Here is an 8,607-nt window from a genome sequence, read left to right as displayed (position 1 = left end):
AATAGATTGAGGTCAAGTAATCAACCCCGCATATGTGGCATCCTCCAAAAGCTTGTCAATCCTCAATTGTCGCTCATTGCGACATCCTCATCACTATCATCAACCTCTTCTTCATCATCCTCGTCATCTACCTCCATTGACCCAGAGGTTTCACCATTCTCATCATCACTTGAACTTTGCTCTTCTTCCTCTTCTTCTTGGCAAGAGTCACTACCTTCCCCGTCACCACCAACAATCTCCTTCCCCCTAGCAACTCGACTATCCATGTTGGCATCTCTAGAAGCACATGGGAAGAATACTTCCCTATCCGCCCAACTAGGCAAAGGAAATTATGGATCAAGTAGTCCTTGCCTAGCTAAATGTAGGAGGGGCGGATATTGAGCATGGTAAGCATTGACCCGATCTTCATGAGCTTCCTTATGCATATGTTGCATTAGTTGGGTCAAGTAGTCATTGCCTACCATGACATTAGAGCCAATTGGTTTGAATTCTTGGTAGGCAAATGGATATGGTGGAGTCACAATGGAGGAGGAGGTGGGCTTTGCATTTGATTCCCTATGTTGCTTGATGATCATTTCGGCTTCCTCGAAGACGGGTAGAAGGTAGTTTGGGCTACGGACGGCGATGCGACATATTTTGCTAGGCAAGATTAAGGACTTAGCTTTTTTGATGAGCCACTCATACTTGTTGTCAAGATTGTCATTCATTACCTAATGCAATTTGTTGATCATAGTGGCCATATCAAGGAGGTTGCTCCCTTTAACCGGTTTGTAGTTCTTATCTTTGTTGAAATCCGGGTTAAAGTGTTTGGCTAACCTCGTCACTAAGCCTCCATTCACAATGAAAGCCGCTCCTTCTTTCCCATTATCAATTTCAAGCCACCGATCAAGTAAAAGTTGAAGAATGTTGTATTCGTTGGTGAACTTTCCATTGAAATTCATGGTAGACTCAAGGTAGACGAAATCAAGCTCGGTAAAGTGATTGGTGCCTTTTCTTGCAATCAAAGTGTTGCCCACAAACTTGTGTCATACCCTTATGCCCGGATGGTAGACATATAGAACATGGCACTCCCGGAAAGAGTCAAATTTTTGCCCGGTAATCGCTTTCCAAAGGGGTGCGGCATCATATTTTAAAGGCCTCTTTGTATAATGATAATGTTGTAAAAGACCAAACACTTCACAAAACGCATTCAAAGTCATTCTTCTACTCTTGTTCTCAAGGCGGAATTCAACAAATTTTTGAGCCTCTACCTTAGACACCTTTCAAGGAGATTATGAACTCCATGGTTAGCGAAGGGTAAGTAAATTCTTCCATTTCAAAGAGGGTTAGTAACCCCATGGACTCGAAAAATTTCCTAGTTCTCTCAAGCACACCCAATTTTTCTAAGGCATCTTGACATACAAACTTGGTAGCTATAATAGTCTTCTTGGTAAGGGATAAAAATGCATTCCTATGAGTATCGGTTAAGAAAGTTACCTCCGAAAAATTTGCCAATTGTTCTATAACCGGAGTAGGTGTAGTAGCTTCCTCAATAGGAGTTGCAATTTCTTGGATGTCCACCCTTGGTTGTACCACTACCAAAGCCTTTGATGTAAGAAGAGCTTGTTGCCTCTTGGATAAATTTGGAGTTTTGGGTGCCTTGTTTCCGCCTTTTGTTCTTGCCATAATGTTCTCCTTCTCAAATTTGTATCAACAAATCAATATTGTGCTTGAATGCTCCTTGTTTCCTCAAGCTTCAATCAATTCCCAATCAATTTTAGGATTTTCGAATTTGTACCCAAACCCTAGAAAATTGATTCAATTTGTGAGGATTTTAATGTTTTGATGGTCTTTTGTTGATAAAGGAGTGATTTAATCTTGATTTGAGGAAGTTTTGTTTTGATGGTGGTGATTTTGGTTGAGAAATTTATGTTTTTGAATGAGGGGATTGAGGGTTTTGAGGGAGAAAGGATGTGTGTTTGTGTTTGTAAAAGATAGAAATGATTTTGGGAAGGAGGGGATGAATCCCGTATTTTTATTAAGTAGCAGCTCGGGACGCTCGGCCTCAAGACGGGACGCGCGGATCCTCGGGCAGTACGTGCTGAAATTGCCAACCCGTGCCAGGACGCGCGGATCTTCCTCAGGACGAGTGGATTCCTTCTGGGGACGCTCGGATCCTCTTGGGGACGTGCTGATTTACAAACAGCGTGAATTAATAATTTTGAAGCATGCCAGGACGCGCGGATCTTCCTCAGGACGAGCGGCTTGTAGTCTGGGGCGAGCGTCCTGCTGGCGGTCTGCTCAGATTTTGTAACAGTACACTTTCTTCAATTCCAGATTTCCCAAGACCCGTGTCCTAAGGCCAGGACGCTCGAATGCTCCTTTGCGACTCCCGGATCATCAACAGCTCGAGCAGATCCCGTCTTGGGATGCTCGGATTCTCCTCTGCTCCCAAGTTATCCTTTCTTCTTTTCCTTTGTTGAATATTGTGGGTGCACTACAAAGGCTCAGTTAGCCTAGGCACTTGCTATCCCCACACTAGATCAAACACTACACATCAAAACACGTTAAAAATACCTCCTTCGCTTTCTCTCATGTCGAAAATCTTGATCAAAGTGTAAAATTGCAAATCCAAAAATGACAAAGATGCAATAAAGGAAATAAAATGCTAGTTAAGGGGTTAGAACATTTACAAATGGTGGTTTAGGGAGGACTCCACCAAACTCTCATTCTTGGATGAGATGTCAAAAGGGCAAGGCCAAGGTGTTGTTGATGTTGCTCAACACCTTGTAAAAGTAGTCGAAGGCTTGCTCATTTTCATTATAAAGATCTTGTATAGATCTTTGCGCATTGTGTTCTTCATGGTGGTGACCGGAGTCAAAATGATGACAAGGATCGAGAAATCCTTGATCTAAGGTCATAGCATTGCCAATGTAGGGATTGACTAATCCTTCAAATTCGGCATCCCATAGGCCACAAACTTCATTAGATTGTTTCCCAATGATATCATGAGTTGACAAGAGCAACTCTTCTTTCTTGTTGTCATGGCCAATGAGGCCTTCTTCCTTACTTGACATGATTGGTGGTGAGATATTCAAGTTCTCATTGTTGTTGAAATTTCCTTGCTCTCCGGATAGAGCTATTTGAAGGTTATCCACTTTCTTCTTCCATATGGGTGGTGTTTCTTTACCCATAGCTTGATCTTTGCATAGAGATTCTAACTTCTTCCTATCACTTTCTCGGCTATAATGATCGATCATGAAACATAGCTCATGTAGTCTGGGAGCTCTCATTGTTTTGTCAAGATTAAAAGTGATTGTCTCATCCCCCACTTCAAGTGTGAGCTCTCCATGTTTCACATCAATTACTGCTCCCACGGTATGCAAGAAAGGTCTCCCAAAAATGATAGGAATATTGGAATCCTCCTCCATGTCTACAATGACAAAGTCTACCAGAATGAAAAATTTGCCAATTCTCACGGGCACATCCTCCCATACTCCTAAAGGTACCTTTGTTGATCGATCCGCCATTTGAAGAGTAATGTTGGTGCATTTGATCTCTCCCATTCCTAGCCTTTTACACACCGAGTATGGCATGACAATTACACTTGCTCCAAGATCACATAATGCTTTGTTGATTGTAGTATCGCCAATGGTGCATGGAATAGAGAAACTTCCTGGATCTTTGAGTTTTGGAGGGGAACTCCCTTGAAGAATAACACTACTCACTTTGGTAAAGGCAATAGTCTCCAACTTTCGGATGGATTTCTTCTTGGTAAGAATGTCCTTCATATATTTTGCATAGGCTGGAACATGATTGATCAATTCCGTGAATGGGATTGAGACTTCAAAGTTCTTCACAATTTCCATGAACTTACCAAATTGATCATCAAGCTTAGACTTAACTTGCCGACTTTGGAATGGAAGTCTAATCGCAATAGGTTCTTTTTCCTTAGCCTTCTCTTCATTCTTCTTCTTTGAAATTTCATTGGAAGTAAGATCTACCTCCTTAGAGTTCTCCACAACTCCTTGCTTGTCACTAGCATCCACAACATCTTCATCAATTGGCCTCTTCGGCCCTTCATATCTTGTACCACTCCTCAAATGGATGGCACTCACTGTCTCATGTCTTGGAGGATTACCTTGAGGTAGTAATTGCCCCTTTTGTCTTTGAGAGCTAGAAGATGTTAATTGGGTCATTTGAGTTTCCAAAATCTTGGTGTGGGCTAGTATGTTGTTGATGGTGATATCTTTGGCTTTGGCTTTGCTATCTTTTTGCATTTGGGTGAAAAATTCTTGTTGGATCTTTTGCATTTGGAGGACCGCATTTTGAACATCAAAGATTTGGTCATTGGTTTGATTGTATGAAGGTTGATTTTGATAACCTTGGCTTTGGTTGTAAAAGGGTCTTTGAGCTTGATTTATCATTGGAGGTGGGATGTATGTTGGTTGGGGGTTTCGGACATTTTAGCTCTTGTATGAAAGATTTGGATGAAATTTGGTATTCTTATTATAGTAGTTGGAATAAGGGGTGTCATTCTTGTATGCTTGGAAAGCATTCACTTGTTCATTTGTTCCCCTACATTCACTTTGCTCATGTCCCAAAGTTCCACAACTCTCACATACTCCACTTGGAATTGAGGATGATGCCACCATAGCATTAACATGTTGTTTGGGTGATTTGGAAGCTTCATCAAGCTTAGCCATGGCCTTCTCAAACTTCAAATTGATGGTGTTAATATGAGCACTTAGTTGAGCACCCAATTGAGTGGTGGAATCTACCTCATGCTTTCCTCCTCTTGTGGCCTTTCGAGGCCTACTATATTGGGAATTATGAACCGCTATCTCTTCGATTTTGGCCATGTTTGATTATCATCAACTTCGGTAAACATCCCATTGGATCCCATATTGAGAATATTGCGGGAATCTTCATATAAACTGTTCCAAAATTATTGCACAAGGAACCACTCACTAAGCCCATGGTGTGGACAAGAACGACAAGTGTCCTTAAATCTCTCCCATGCTTCATACAATGATTCTTCATCCCTTTGCTTGAACCCGGTGATTTAGGCTCTCAACATATTAGTCTTCTTCGGAGGATAGAATTTCTTATAGAAGGCAAGTGCTAACTTCTTCCATGAATCAATACCAAGGGTAGCCTTGTCTAGGCTCTTCAACCATTGCTTTGCGGTACCAATCAAAGAAAAAGGAAACAATACCCATCGGATTTGGTCTTGAGTAACTCCGGCTTGAGAAATTGCATCACAATAGTTACAAAAAGTCTCCATATATGAGTGAGGGTCTTCACTAGGCATCCCTTGAAATTGACTTCTCTCAACTAATTGTATGAATGCGAATTTGGCAATGAAATTACCGGTTAAATGTGGTGGTGTAGGAGTACCATTTGGTATGTTCTCCTCGGTTGGTACGGAATGTGATGAAAATTTAGGCACTGTAGGTTTGTGGGGTAATATCCGTATAAGACCCTTTAAATTTAGGACTATAACGTAAATTTAACATGCGAATATCGTCATAAAACATAAAAACAATAGAGAAACGATAAGGAACAAGAATTAACCTCGGGTCCTTTATAGTGCGGCGTAAAGAACAGAAATCAAACGAGATTCCCTCCTAATTGTTGCACCCAAGACTTGTCCGAGATATGCCCTTGTGCTAGATGGTGTTCTCTGATTGCCTTGCAATATTGAGAGAACTTGTTGTGAGGTTTTTGAGATGTGAGATCTAGGTTTCAGAGAGAAACTGTCTCCAAAACCCTAGTTTTCTGTAAAATGAATTGTCTAGGTCAAAAGGAGAGGGAGTCTCTCCTTTTGTTAACCTCGGCCAGCCGTGGGTTTGCATGGGGAAGTGGGCTTCCACTTCCTCTTAATTTTACCTTGTGGACCGGCTCATAAATTGCTAAATGTATATGACGCGGTTTATTATAAATCGTCATCGGTTATCGGCTATTAAAACATCAACTAATAACACGGGTTAGTTGAAGTATTAATACATGTCCGACAAAGACAATATTGTATAATTAATATTCAATATACATTAATTAAATATAAATCGCTTATATTTAATTTTACGAATTAACTGGTTAATTCGCCTTAGCCCATGATATTTAATCCGTATCAAATATAATATCTCAACATCATATTTTGACTAATTACTAGTCAAATAACTCGGACTAACTGGTTAGTCAAATTTGGCATCTACATGACTGTATTTTCATACTTTGTCACATCTCTCGAACGTATCCTATAGGTGTGACTTTTAGGGACCAGTTGATCACCGCCATCTGTATGACAATAACGTCAAACTTATCTAGCAAGCCAACCGTTATTGATAAACGTGGATCAACTGATAATAATACCAAAGTATGCCCTTTGATCCTTTTAGAGGTTTATAAGTCCTTGCACTAATTGTTAAGGACACCAACCCCAACAAGCTCCCACTTGTCCGTACAAGTGTATGTGCAATGACGTTATCCGCACTAACCGGAGGACACAAGCTCCAACAAACTCCCACTTGTCCGTACAAGTGTATGTGCGATAACCGATCCGCATATTCATTTAAAATTTCTCCCACTCAATGTAAAACAATTTGCAGATCCGGATCCACAAAGGTCGTATTTTACAATCGATCTAGATCAAGAGTGGTTTCCCCGACTAGAGAGTAACTTAACCGATAAAACGAATCCGTATCCGAGCATGGCCATGCATTTCGATTCTGACTCCTCGAGTAGCCCCGAGAAATATCGAGTACCTGATAAAGGCTGAATATTTCCTTCAACGCGACTCCTTCCGATCTAAGCACAAAGCATGAAATGACCCGAAAAAATCTACTTGGCCCCCTGTTACGGATGACCGTGAGAAAGAAACCAAAGTCACCCAAAATCTGCCGTAGTCTCAAGAGACAGTCGATAGTCAAAAGAATCGACTCTTAGGATCACCATGGAGGTCCTATCCACGACCAAGCACGAAATGTTATAAAACATTTAGGACTCCACGTCGATGTCACAAGTGTGTCCTACGAAATATCCGTATAAATCGCCTCTGTGATTGGTCACAACCGGTTGACTTATGGCTCGTTGAACCCACCATCAACCAACGTCACAAAATAATTGCCAGAGTTATCAGCTCATGTGGGCAATTAAGGACTGAAAAGATATAATGTTCGTTCAGTTCACTTTGTGGTGTTCAAAATTTGTCGTACAAATCCACATGACAAACAAAATATATAAAATATCAAAACGATGATGTCGTATAGAGTACAAGAGAGAATGAATCTGATCCATAAAAGAGTACTACAACTTAGGAACACGTTTAATTCCCATGGAATTAACATGCCCTTCATGCTTATCTTGTCGTAATGCTTTAGTGAGAGGATCTGCTATGTTATCCTCAGTAGCAATCTTTTCTATCACTACTTCCTTTTGCTCCACGTAATCCCGGATTAGATGAGCTTTCCGTTGTACATGTCTAGTCTTGTTGCTAGACTTTGGCTCCTTAGCTTGGAAGATGGCACCACTATTGTCGCAATAGATGGTGATCGGGTCATTCGAATCCGGGCACTACAGAGAGCCCATGTAAGAATTGACGCATCCATATCGCTTCCTTTGTAGCTTCGACGCGGCATAGTACTCGGACTCGATCGTAGAATCTCTTGTAACAGTTTGTTTGAACTCTTCCAAATGATCGCGCCATTAAGAGTAAAAACGAATCCAGATTGAGATTTCGAGTCATCTCGATCCGTTTGGAAGCTAGCATCTGCGTAACCGGTTGCGCATAGCTTTTGATCGCCTCCATAAGTCAATGCCCAATCTTTAGTCCTCCGTAGGTACTTAAGAATGTTCTTGACAGCCAGCCAATGTGGTTCACCTGGATGCTGTTGGAATCGACTTGTCATACTCAATGCATATGCCACGTCCGGACGTGTGCATATCATGGCATACATGATTGATCCTATTGCCAAAGCATATGGAATCCGTGTCATGCGCTCTTTCTCTTCCGGTGTCTCTGGTGCCTGAGACTTGCTCAAATGCACCCTGGAGCCATAGGAAGGAACCCCTTCTTGGAGTTAGTCATGCTTTGAATCTCTCTAGGACTTTGTCTATGTAAGACTCCCGATCGAGAGATAGCATCCGTCGTGATCTATCTCGATAGATACGGATGCCTAGAATTCTTTGTGCCTCTCCCAGATCTTTCATCCGGAAATGGTTTTTCAACCATACTTTCACCGAAGTTAAGAGAGGTATGTCATTCCCAATCGGGAGTATGTCGTCAACATACAATATTAGGAAGACAATCTTGCTCCCACTCGACTTGATATATAGACATGGTTCCTCGACAGATCGAGTAAATCCATTTTCTTTTATCACTTGGTCGAAGCGATGATTCCAACTCCGAGATGCTTGCTTAAGTCCATAAATGGAACGCTTAAGTTTGCATACTTTCTTAGGATGTACTGGATCGATGAAACCTTCGGGTTGTACCATGTACAACTCTTCCTCCAAAAAGCCGTTTAAGAAGGCGGTTTTCACGTCCATTTGCCAAATTTCATAGTCATGAAAAGCGGCAATCGCTAAGATAATCCGAATGGAACGCAAAGATGACTACGGGTGCAA

General features: G+C 41.4%; 1 non-coding gene across 1 annotated transcript; it reads left to right on the top strand.

Annotated features, from left to right (window-relative positions):
* The first annotated feature begins 4,952 nt into the window (after positions 1–4,952).
* On the top strand, positions 4,953–5,059 carry LOC141625415 (small nucleolar RNA R71). The gene has a single exon (XR_012535197.1). It is a non-coding gene; the product is annotated as a small nucleolar RNA R71 (small nucleolar RNA).
* The last annotated feature ends 3,548 nt before the right edge of the window (positions 5,060–8,607 follow it).

Source organism: Silene latifolia, chromosome X, assembly GCF_048544455.1.
Source record: "Silene latifolia isolate original U9 population chromosome X, ASM4854445v1, whole genome shotgun sequence".
NCBI lineage: Eukaryota > Viridiplantae > Streptophyta > Magnoliopsida > Caryophyllales > Caryophyllaceae > Silene > Silene latifolia.
The sequence above is the reverse complement of the archived record's forward strand: the minus strand, read 5'-3'. Positions and strand labels throughout refer to the sequence as shown.